General features: G+C 40.9%; 1 protein-coding gene across 1 annotated transcript in view; it reads right to left on the bottom strand.

The window, feature by feature from the left end:
* Nucleotides 1–12,469, bottom strand: part of LTBP1 (latent transforming growth factor beta binding protein 1) — a 482,178-nt gene that overhangs the window by 325,553 nt on the left and 144,156 nt on the right. The window lies entirely within an intron of this gene.

Raw genomic sequence — 12,469 nt, 5'->3', positions numbered from 1 at the left:
TAAGAAAAAGACAAAGATATACATACAAACAGGTACATACATAAATAAGTGAGCAGCATCGGAAACAGGAAGGGGAAAACTGGGAAGAGAGGACGGGAAGGGGATTATGTGAGAAATGCCCACCTGGATCAGTTAAGCAAAATCAACTACAAACAATTAGAGCCTGTATGGTACCATGGCACCTTCCAACTCCGCCTAGCACTGGAAGGTTAGTTGGTCAACCTCCTTAAGCCTCAGTTTCCTAATCTGTAGAATGGAATCTCTGCCACACAGGGCTGAGGAAAAAAAGATGCTCATACAAATCTGAACACACAAAAACTTAAAAAAAATTATAAAATAATTTTAATTTCCTTTTGAAATATGATGATGCCTTAGGGAAACAATTTTTTATGCTGTATCTCATAATGATATAAATTATACTATTAGAGTTAAATGGTTTATAATTACTAGTTCCTAAGAATAACAAGAACAGTAACTAATCATAATCTCATTATCTTTTCAATAACGCAAGTCAAGACCTCTGGGGACTTCTGAACATGATTACCATGTTTTCACACTCCTGGCCCAACCCTTTATTTTCTGTGACAGAGCTCTTCCAAGTGCATGTAATGCATACTTTAAAATAACAAGCCTTTGCCCAGATTCAATTATTCCCTGAGGAAGAGAAATGAAATCATTAGCTAAGACTAATAAGTAATGAAAAATATAAAGAAGATACACCAACTAATTCCAGAATATGCAAAATTGCTACTGAAATGGTTAAAACAGCGTATTTAGCAGCAAACGAAGCCTTTAAAAGGAAACCTGTTGTCCAGTGTAATCTGACCCAAAAGACTAACCCTAAGGAGGGACTAACTGAACAAGGGACAAGGGGAAGAAATGACACCATGGCAGGTCAGTGCAAAAAGTAAACTGTCAAGCCCCCATACAATGTCTCACCACAAGTAATAAAAGAATCTTGAATAGACTCACTCTATTGAATTCATTCTAGTTGGGGCTGACGAATGAACTATTCTGTGGGACAAGGCATTCATGAGAGAGAAGGAACAGAAGAAGCTGGGATTAGGGTGTTTCCCTCTTAACCAGTCAGGGATCTAGACCTATCACACCAAACCCTGTGGTCTCAAGAAAGCCTGGAAAATCCATCTTGGGCCTGGATTTTCCCAGACGCAATACCACGCAAGGCCACTCCCTTTGTCACCAGACTAATGACTAAATTACTAAAAGCCTAAGGCTTAACATTGTAAACACTTTTATTTTGATGATGTAAGTGTTGTTTTGAACTTTAAATATGTTTGGTTGGGACAGAGTAGAAAGTGAAACAGCTGGACACATCTGGTGGTGACTGATAAGAACCACAATTCTCTTCTGTCAGCCTTGTGGAAAGGAGAAGCCCTCCCACTCACCTCAGAAGCCACTTGCGCTCCAGGCACGCTGTCGCCCTGTCACTATGTTGCTGTGACCCACTGAGAGACATACAGACTAGCTCCTGTTCAGAAAAAGAAAACCTATGCTGTGAGCTAGGGTGATGCCACAGCACTCTGGCCCAGGCAACAGAGTGAGACTCTGTCTCAAAAAAAAAAAAAAAAAGAAAAGAAAAGAAAAGAAAAAAGAAAACCTAGCATTCCAGGAAACCTTGGGCGACTACAACTAATTCCTGCCCTGATCATCGCCAGGAAGGTGAAAATGCTGGGTCTGCCTTCCAGTTGAGGTCCTCCCTTCTCTCCCCTCAAAATCGAAGCAGGGACAGCAAGAAATGAGCGGAAAGCATATATATGCATGGGCCCCTTTCCCCTAAACAGAACAGCAAGGTAATAAACAAACAAGAAAGACAACATGGCACCAGGTCTAGAACTTGAGTAACGACCCTCAGCCACTAAGGAAATTAGTACTTGGGTCCCACTACTATATACATACTCCCCAGGTTACAAACACATTGCAAATATGGAGCTACACACAGGTGCCCACCAATCCGCCTCTTTCCCCACTTCCCCCCGTGGCAGGTATCTGCAGTCAGGTTGATGCCCCTCTGCTTCACAGCGCCGGAGACAGAGGCAAAGCCATGGATGGTACACCAGCTGGGGCAAGCAGAGGAAACTGCCCCATCACTCAATGCCACAAATACTTACTAAGTGGAATCACCATTCTCCTCTCTCTTCCTAACCTTCCCCTTCATAGGTGGTGCCTACCATCTTCCCTAATGTCATCATTCACAGTTATTTCCACTTTGGACCACCTCTCAGCCTTACAAATACACATCCCCTTTAACTCTTTTTCCTTTCCTTTCTTTTACTCCTAGTATTTCAGGAAAAATGCCTCTCCCTTTAATTAAGTTGGGATTTCCTCCCCGAATCCTCCTCTCCCAGAAAAAAAAAGGCTTAACTATCACTAGTGAATATGAGATTAGTTATAGCAATGTAACTATTTTTTTAAAGGGGGAGGAACTAAACTTAAGAGAAAATTAGATTAAAAATAAAAACTGTACGGCTTCTGGTTCAAAATGGTTTGGGGGACACCTATTTATCTCCCCTTCTTCGAAAGATGTCCTTAAAATTATAGGTAAGAAAAAAAAAGATATGAATCCAGAGTTGATATTTGGCAGTTACACAACAGTACAGCCACCCTAGCAGTTTAAAATATTTGAAGACTCTGGACTGGTGAAGAGCTGCCCCAAGCCCCTAAGTGCCCTCCACTGGGGGACCTCCCTTTCCACCGGGCCCCCCAAGATGTCCTCTCAATCCTGTAAACAAGGAGTTAACATACGGCACAGCTGGAGACCACTGGTCTCTGCTCCTGCCTTCCTTCCGCTTGGTCAGTACCTGTGCCACGCAGGTTACAAAACACGCTTCATATCACCCATTAATAAACACACGAGACATTTCAATAAATTTCTAAGAGATTCAAAGTACACTGAGAAACACTGACTGTTTTAACAGGGTGGAGGAAACCATGGCCTAAAAAAATAGTCTTTCTAACTTCTTTTACCTCAACCCACAGTAAGAAGTACATTTATATGGAGATCCAGTACATAGCTACATACATGTCTGTGGTTTTGTATAACTAAAACGAGTTTTATAAAACAGCGTGTACCTTACTATGTGCAGGATATCCTGATATTTTTCTCTACTAATCCATTCTTTTATAATAACACAGTCTTGAACCACCACATTTATTTCATGACTTTGGGATTCCCTGATGCATTGTAACCCGTAGCTTAAGGACACAGGTCAGAATCACTCTGTCAGAGTACACACGCAGACAAAGCGGCCTTGTCAGGATACCACAGAAAGGTTCTGAGCACTTAAACCAAGTAATGCAAAGGGTTGTGAGGAGATGTAGGGCTTAACACTGGTGTCGCAAGTGAAAGTCAACATATGAAGACAATCGTTCTTCCCAACTCAAGCAAACAGACCATCTAGAAGTCAAATTTTTTTCACCCTTCAGAGAATAAAATCAGTATTCTTCTCCAAAAGAATGCAATTATCTGGGATGAACCACAAAACTTACTCTGCCAGAGTAAAGTTCCCTTGTTCTGGCATTTCGAGTTCCCCTAGCATAAAGGCTGGTTTCCCATGTTTCCTGTAAAAGGAAGCTTGCTGGGCAACCAGGAAGGCAGGGAGCTACGGGAGAATGATTTGGGAAGGGAAGAAAGGGGAATCGTCAGAATGGAAATATAATTGAGGTTTCTGAAAACACTTGACCATATGGTGAAAAATGCCATGAATACAGAAAAAAAGAGAATCCATTCAAATGAGATACTAGAAATATTCTCCTTCAAGAAGCACAGGGATGCTGGCAACGAACACACACGGAGGGAAGAAACCCAAGCACCCTATTTGGCTTTGCACCGAGTCGTTCATACACAGACAACATATTGTCAATGCTGTAACTGTTAGAAGCAACCCATGCTGGCACCTCTGGTGATATAAATGTACAGAATCAGCTGAAAGAGGCTGGAAAATTCTGGAAAAAGAAGAGAAGAAGTGGAGGAAAGACTAGGAGGGCCAGTGCCCTCATCTTACCAAATGAAGGGTCATGAGAGAACATTCATGATCTCATCACATAAAATTGATAGAAGAAGAAAATCAAGGTTTAAATGTGCTGTTTGAGTTTGTAGAGACAGAAAAACAATGAATACAAAATACAGGTACACAGGGTGCAGTGGCTCATGCCTGTAATCCCAACACTCTGAAAGAATGAGGCGGGAAGATCACTTGCGGCCAGGAGAGTTCAAGACCAGTCTGGGCAGCAAATTTAAAAAGTAGTCAGGCACAGTGGCTCACACCTGTAGTCCCAGCTACTCAGGAGGCTGAGGCAGGAGGATTGCTTAAGCCCATGAGTTCGATGTTACATTGAGCTATGGTCGTACCACTGCACTCCAGCCTGGGCAACAGAGTAAGACCCTCCCTCTTAAAAAGAAAAAAAAAAAAAACATACAGGTATACCTTGTTTTATTGCACTTTATTACATTTCACAGATATTGCATTTTTGACAAATTACAGGTTTGTGGTGACCCTGCATCAAGCAAGTCTATCAGCACCATCTTCCAACAGCATGTGCTCACTTGTGCCTGTGTCATATTTTGATAATGACCACAATACTTCAAACTTTTTCATTATTATTATATCTGTTATGATGATCTGGGATCAGTGATCTTTGCTGTTACTATCTTAATGGTTTGGGGGCACCATGAACCACACCCACGAAGGACAGCAAACTTAATAAATGCTAGGTGTGTTCTGACTGCTCCACTGGTCAGCCATTCCTTGCCCCTCTCCCTCTCCTCAGGCCTCGGGCCTTCCCTGAGACACAATATTGAAATTAGGCCAATTAATAACCCCATAATGGTCTCTAAGTGTTCAAGTGAAAGGAAGAGTCACACAGCTCTCACTTTAAATCGAAAGCTAAAAATAATTAAGCTTAGTGAGGACGGCATGTCAAGAGCCAAGACAGGCCAAAAGCTAGACCTTTTGCACCAAACATTTAGCCAAGTTGTGAATGCAAAGGAAAAGTTCTTGAAGGAAATGAAAAGTGGCTATACCAGGGAACACACGAATGATAAGAAAGTGAAAGAGCCTTACTGCTGACATGAAGAAAGTTTGAGTGGTCTGGACAGAAGATCAAACCAGCCACAACATTCTCTTAAGCCAATGCCTCATCCAGAGCAAGGCCCTAACTCTCCTCAATTCTACGAAGGCTAAGAGAAGTGAAGAAGCTACAGAAGAAAAGTTTGAAGCTAGCAAGGTTAGTTCATGATGTTTAAGGAAAGACGTCATCTCCATAACATAAAAGTGCAAAATGAAGCAGCAAGTGCTGATGGAGAAGCTGCAGCAGGTCATCGGGAAGATCTAGCTAAGATCGCTGATGAAGGTGGCTACAATAACCAACATATTTTCCACGTAGACAAAACAGCCTCCTATTGGAAGGAGATGCCATCTAAGTCTTTCATAGCTAAAGAAAAGAAGTCAATTATCTGCCCTCAAAGCATCCAAGAATAGACTGATTCTTGTGTTAGGGGCTAATGAAGCTGTTGTGTTAGGGGCTAATGAAGCTGTTGACTTTAAGTTGAAGCCAATGTTCATTTACCATTCCAAAAATCCTAGGGCCCTTAAGAATTATGCTAAATCTACTCGCTTGAGCTCTAGAAATGGAACAAAGCCTGGATGACAGCATATCTGTTTACAGCATGGGTTACTGAATAGTTTAAGCCCACTGTTACAACCCACTGCTCAGAAAAAAATACTGGAAATATTACTGCTCATTGACAATGCACCTGGTGGTCACTCAAGAACTCTGATGGAGAAGTACAAAGAGATTAATGTTGTTTTCATGCATGCTAACACAACATCCATTCTGTAGCCCATGGATCAAGGAGTAATTTTGACTTTTAAGTCTTATTATTAATATTTAAGAAATACATTTTGTAAGGCTATAGCTGCCACAGATACTGATTCCTCTGATGAATCTGGGCAAAGCAAATCGAAAGAACATTGGAGATTCATGGGAGGAGTTCCAAATATTAACAAGAGTTTGGAAGAAGTTGATTCCAGTCCTCATGGATGACTTTGAGGGGCTCAAGACTTCAGTGGAGGAAGTAATTACAGCTGTGATGGAAATAGCAAGAGAACTAGAATTATTATAGAATTAGGGCCTGAAGATGTGATTGAATTGTTGTAATCTCATGGTCAAGCCTGAACAGATGAAGGTTGCTTCTTATGGATGAGCAATGAAAGTGGTTTCTTGAGATAGAATATACTTCCGGTGAAGATATTCTGAACATTGTGGAATGACAACAAAGGATTTAGAATATTCCATGAACTTAGTTGATAAAATAGCAGCAAGGTTTTAGAGGACTGACTCCAATTTTGAAAAGAAGTTCCACCATGGGTCAAACACTATCAAACAGTATCATATACTACAGAGAAATCCTTCACAAAAGGAAGAGTTAGTTGATGTGGCAAACTTCACTGTTGCCTTATTTTAAGAAACAGCCACCCCAGCCTTCAGCAACCACCACCCTGATCAGCCAGCAGCCATCAACAATGAGGAAAGACCTTCCACCAACAAAAAGAAAATAACTCATTGAAGGCTCAAATGATCATTAGCATTTTTAGCAATAAATTATTTTTTAATTAAGGAATATAGATTTTTTTTTTAGACATAATGCTATTATACACATAACAGACTAAAGTTTAGTGTTAACAGGACTTTTATATGCATTGGGAAACCAAAAAATTTGTGTGACCCTATTAAGACATTCGCTTTATTGCAGTGGTCTGGAACCAAACCCTCCATGTCCTTGAGGTATGCCTACAATGACTTTGGGAGGAAGGCTGGAGACAAGGGGTAAAGTAAATATGTTAAATCTTCACCTAGTACTACAGCAAGAAGCATTTAGACAACATTTAAAGTGACTAAACCAAAAAGGAGCTACATGGAAGTAACTACCAGAAGAACTAACAGGACTTGAGGATTAAATGAGTGAGGGCCGGGGACAAAAGGGAAAGGAGTCCTGCAATACTGGGAGGTCTCAAGCCTCGTGGACTGGAAGAATATTTTTGGTTTACTGCCAGGGGGAAAAGTTAGTGCAAAGAGGTGTGACAAGTCATAGCAGTCAGAAGAAAGGGCCAGTCTGAGGAAGAGGATTACATTAGTTTAGAGACAGAAACATGGGCCAGATGTCTAGGGCACAATCAGGGAAAGCCTCTGAGTTTAGGAATGGTGACATTCTAAGAGAGACCAACCTCTTTAACGGCAAAAATGTTTCAGGAAAAAAAAAAAAGCAAACATGGAACCACACATCCTTGGAGGATATGCACACTTAGCGATGGGGGCAAAAAGAGAATAGAGGAGAAAAACAAGAATAATGTCAGTCCAGAAAAAAGTGGAAGAAAGCTTCCAGGAAGAAGGGAGAGAGGATCTCCTACAAACTGCTGCAGAAGAGCAGGGAAATACGAACTGGGCCGGGTAGCAGGTCTCTGGCAACATCAACAGTGTGGTGTTGGGAGTGGCAGGAGTAGACATGTGACCGCGTAGGTGAGATACGTGATGGGGACATGCTGGTGACACACAGAAAAGAAAGAACACGAGAAATGGGCCAGAGGTTAGGGTACAGCTGGCCACATGAAGACTCAAATCTGTGGAAACCTGTGTCTTTGTAAGCAGAGGGGAAACAATCGCCTAAAAACTGCTTTCCTTAAAAGAAAGGATTAGTCACACACTGTTTACACTGCTGCCTTCCTAGTGGCAATTTTGGCACACGGACAGACTAAACTTTTCCATATTTCTACTAAATCCATTATTTGACCTGCAGAGAGGGTGGGAGGTTCTGGCAAAACACAAGGCTATTTCCACTTAAGAAAAGGGCTTCGGACCTCACAGAAGGGAACCCCCAACAGGCTATAAGAAGTTTCCCACAGACAGTGATCCAACACGATCTAACCCTTTCTGCTATGTTGAGAGTCCTAGGGTTTATAATCCGGAGTGAGAAAAAGCAGAAGAGGAAACAGTAATGCAGGAGGAAGGCACAGGGGGTCACCTCAAGTCTCTCCAGGCCACTGCTTCTCTGCAAAATTCAAGCAATCGTCCATACACCACCTGCCTTGCAGTTGTTGGGGAGCCTGAGTGAACACGACTCAGTGAGCAAGCAGGGCAGGCACTAGAGCGCATGGAAAATGTCAGCTGTGATTTGATGGAGAAATCCTCTTCCCCATGGACAGTACTCAAGGACAATGTGCACACAGGGAATGACAAGGAAAAAGCAAACCTTTATGCCTCGTGGCAGTATAATACACACACGTAAAGAGAGACCAGTATTTGTGGTCAGTGACCCCATTCATAGGAATTACCTCTCAGACCAAAAAAGAATGGGGACATAAAAGGCTGCTGATGAACAGACGAAAGGAAAGCACATACAGACTGCCAGTGAAAGAGTAAGGGAGAACTGGAGGATGCCAGAATAAACACAGCAAAAGTAAAATGAAACAAGCAAATCGAAGCCAGGAGAACAGGAGGAAAGAAAAGATTACTTTGAAAATATAAATGTAGGAGACAGACCAATCAAAATTCCGTCTTAGACATAAATGAAGGAGACAAAAGGAATTGAGTAATTAAAATGAAAGAAGGTAGCTATTCGAGGGAAAAATATAGAAAATAAGGCAACGTTAATAGTGGTGATAAGCATGGTCAACACAACCAAGTAGTTGTGAAACCAATTTTCCTTTACCAGTGGTTCTTAACTAGGGGGTGGATCTGCCCCTGAGGGACATTTGGCAATGTCTGGAGACATTTTTAAGTGTCAAGATTTGGAGATGGCGTATGGGCAATTTAGTGGGTAAGAAACCAGGGTCACTATTAACTATCCCTAATGCACAGGCAGCCCCCCACAAAAAAAGTATCTGGGCCAAATGTCAATGGTACCAAGGTTGACAAATCCCGTTCTGAACATGGGCTACTATCACCAATTAAAACTGATATATGAATAAAGAGCCCATGGCCCCTGACAGGACTACAGAAATGATGGGGCCAGGCACACAAAAATTTAGACTCTAGAGAAGAAAGGTCAAAACTGTAGAACCTCCTAAAGTGTCTTTTGGAAGCCCCATTAGGCCAGAGAGGTGATCCTAACTTCACGTGGCCTAGACACAAGGCACACCTTCTTCTCTTCCATTTTTAATCATTAAAGCTACATGCTAACAAAGCAGATATCCTATCTGCAAAGGATGAGGTAACTGTACTCAAAAGCTCTGAAAAACATAAAAGACTAAAAACCTTGAACTGAATAGGTTATTTAACAAGTAACCATTGAAGGAAATATTGTTAATAACTAAAGTCCTGAGTTTGTCAAAAATGAGCTGCTACATTGACAGCCTCCCTAAACCCAAATTAAAAAGGAATTGCAGCCATCTCCTATTTATCTAAACTAGGAGGTGCCAGAGAAAACCTAACTAATACAATCCCCCCACCAAAAAAATTCCAAAATGTAAACAGTTTAACAAATAATTAAGGCTCCTGGCCTACTGTGGAAATGCCAACTGCAAGACTTTTAAACTGAATCCTAAGACTGGAACCAAATCCAAGCTTTACCACTTATGGTGGGAAAGAAGAGGAGAGTTACCTAATTTCCTCATTGCAATATAAGGGTAATGACATCACCTCACAAAGTTATGTGAAAACAATCAGGAAATGTGATATTTTTTCTAAGTGTGAAAATATGTAGCACAATACCCAATACACACACAAGGGTATTCGATTCTTTCTCTCCCCTCCTCCAATAAGGACAAAACAAAGACAGAATTTCACCCCTCTGATAATATTAGAGTTCATATTCAAAGACTGCCTGAATGTACAGTTAAGAAAAATGCAAAGTTTGTATTTAAAGGTTTTATTACATAAAAGCATTATTTAGGAAAATTTTTGAAGTTATTTATAAATAATAAGTGCAGCAACCCTAGGGTCAGTTGTTCATACTGTTGTACCTACAAGTCTGTAAAAGAGTCAAGGAACCTGGCACCAAACCACTGTGGAAATAGTTCTGCAGCTCCTCAAAAAGCTAAACACCAAATTACCATATGATTCAGCAATTCCACTCCTGGGTACTGAAAACAGAGACTCAAACATAACTTACACTCCTATGTTCACTGCAGCATTATTCATAATAGCCAAAAGGTAGAAACAACCCAAATGTTCTTGGACAAATGAATGGATAAACAAAATAGATTATGTACACACGATGGTATATTGTGGAACCATAAAAAAGAATGAAATTCTGATACATGCTGTAACAAGGATGAATCTTGAAAACACTACGCTAAATGAAAGAGACAAAAAATGACAAATATTATATGATTCTACTTATATGAGGGCCCTAGAATAGGCAAACTTATGAGACAGAAAATAGAATAGAGGTTATCACCAGGGATTAGGGGAAGAGGAATAGGGAGTTATTGCTTAATAGGTAGAGTTCATTTTTGGGGTGATGAAGAAGTTCTGAAAACAGATGGTGGTGATGGTTGTACAACAGTGTGAATATAACTAATGCCAGAAAATTGTACATTTAAAATGGTTAAAATGGCAAAGTTTATATTATTAACATACATACTTCACCAAAATAAAAAAAAAAAAGACCCTACTCAGAAAAAAGCAATTAGATCCCAGATTCCTTTAAAACAAACAAACAAAAAAAGGAAACCAGCACCGCAGGGAACAAGGAGGAAGGCAGGTTTCCTACCTCCCTGCCTCCAACCTCCACATTTCTGGTTGAAACAGTGTAAGACTTGTTCCTCTCAGCCAATTTCAAATATGTTTTTATCCCTATTTAGCCAATTGTTTGTTTGCGATGCCAATTCTAGAGTAGTAACTATCTGTATGGTTCTATCCCGCATTGCACGTCAATGTTTTTTTTCCTGCTGCATTCTAGCGCTCTTGACTGTGTCAGCCATGCCTGGAACCGTGTCGTTAGATCCCAGCCTCTGTAACCGTCAGATGTCACGTTCTCCACCAATCCTCTTCTTACAGCACTGTGAGGGATTAAGGTCTCATTTGCCAAATGTGGGAAATAACCTCTATCTACGTGCCTGGGAAACCCTTTATACCTAACTTTGCTCATTCTCCATGCATTGCTGCAGCTATTGCATTTCCATGGTAGTGTTAGTCAGCCCTCCATCTCACACCCTAATGGAAGCAGGAAGAGACATTCATGGATTTTGGTTTTGGACACTAACTTTATACAATTCCCCCTCACTACCTGTAAGTCTGGAAGAATGGAAAAGGTAGTGGGAACATGTCAGAGAAACTGTTCTTTCACAGTTTTCCCTCTTACTAGCCAGCATCTCCCTCACACTAAGCACTATCACAGGTATCCAAAGACTCAAGGACAAACAGAGAATGCAAGCACCCTCTCCTGCAGGACAGGGTATCCATGAGGCACACAGTGTTCCAGATGGAGGCGGGATAAACAGTACTGAGGAGGATCTGGGAAATTCACATCACACGTCTGCCCCTGCCACTGAATCTCTGACAGCCCTGACTCAAACATTACCAAACTCCCCCAGTCCCCGTCTCATGTGGAAGGCGTAGGGCTCCATGAAATGGCTTCCAAAGCTCCCCAGCTTCCAGAGTTAAACCGCCACATTGAGAACTGTAGTTCCAAAACTGTTCCCCAGTCACACCAAAAAATATTTCATGTGGGATGGTATTTTTTTAATGTAATATATATGTAGATATCTGTTCAAAGTAGGAAGAGACTCTCTCAGGGTTTTACTTTTTTCCCACATTCAAGCTAAATAAATAAAAAGGGAAAATTCTTTCAATTTTTAAGGTGAATGCAATAAACTCTGTTTTTCCCAAATGGCCTTGTTTTTTTCTATTACAATTGCTGCTAAACTAGGTCACCTAAGTAATAAATATTGAAAGCATTTAACCAAATTCAAACATCTGTTCCAATCCTCTTTTAGGGCTTGATCCAGCTGAAACAAAATATCCACTGCCCTTCAGGATCTGCAAGATCCTGTAGCTGCTGAAAATGTTAGGGTTTTTTCCCTAAAGCCAATATATCTGGTACAAAAAGAAAAAATACGGCTTATTTCAATATGTCTGGAGTACAATGAGTATAAAACTATAAGAGAAGCAGCAAAATCCAATCGAATAAATCTTCCTATACTGGATCTTCCTATACTAGGACAACAGGACTCATAGCCAAACTTCAGTTGGGTATACATCTAATTTAAGCCCCAGCTTGGTAGGTCTGGTGAGAGAACGTGATGAAGGCAGTGCCTCTCCAGCTTCTATGTATACCGGGAGAGCCTTGCTCCGAGTAGAGTTGTCCTATTTTACATTGGAATTTCCTAGTAAATAATTCAAATTTGACTCAGCAGAATCAACATTGTTAAAATGTCTATACTACCCAAAGTGATCTACAGATTCAATGCAATCCCTATTAAAATACCAACATCATTCTTCACAGATGTAG

This window comes from Propithecus coquereli, unplaced genomic scaffold (assembly GCF_000956105.1).
Source record: "Propithecus coquereli isolate 6110/MARCELLA unplaced genomic scaffold, Pcoq_1.0 Scaffold39, whole genome shotgun sequence".
NCBI classification, from domain to species: domain Eukaryota; kingdom Metazoa; phylum Chordata; class Mammalia; order Primates; family Indriidae; genus Propithecus; species Propithecus coquereli.
The sequence above is the reverse complement of the archived record's forward strand: the minus strand, read 5'-3'. Positions and strand labels throughout refer to the sequence as shown.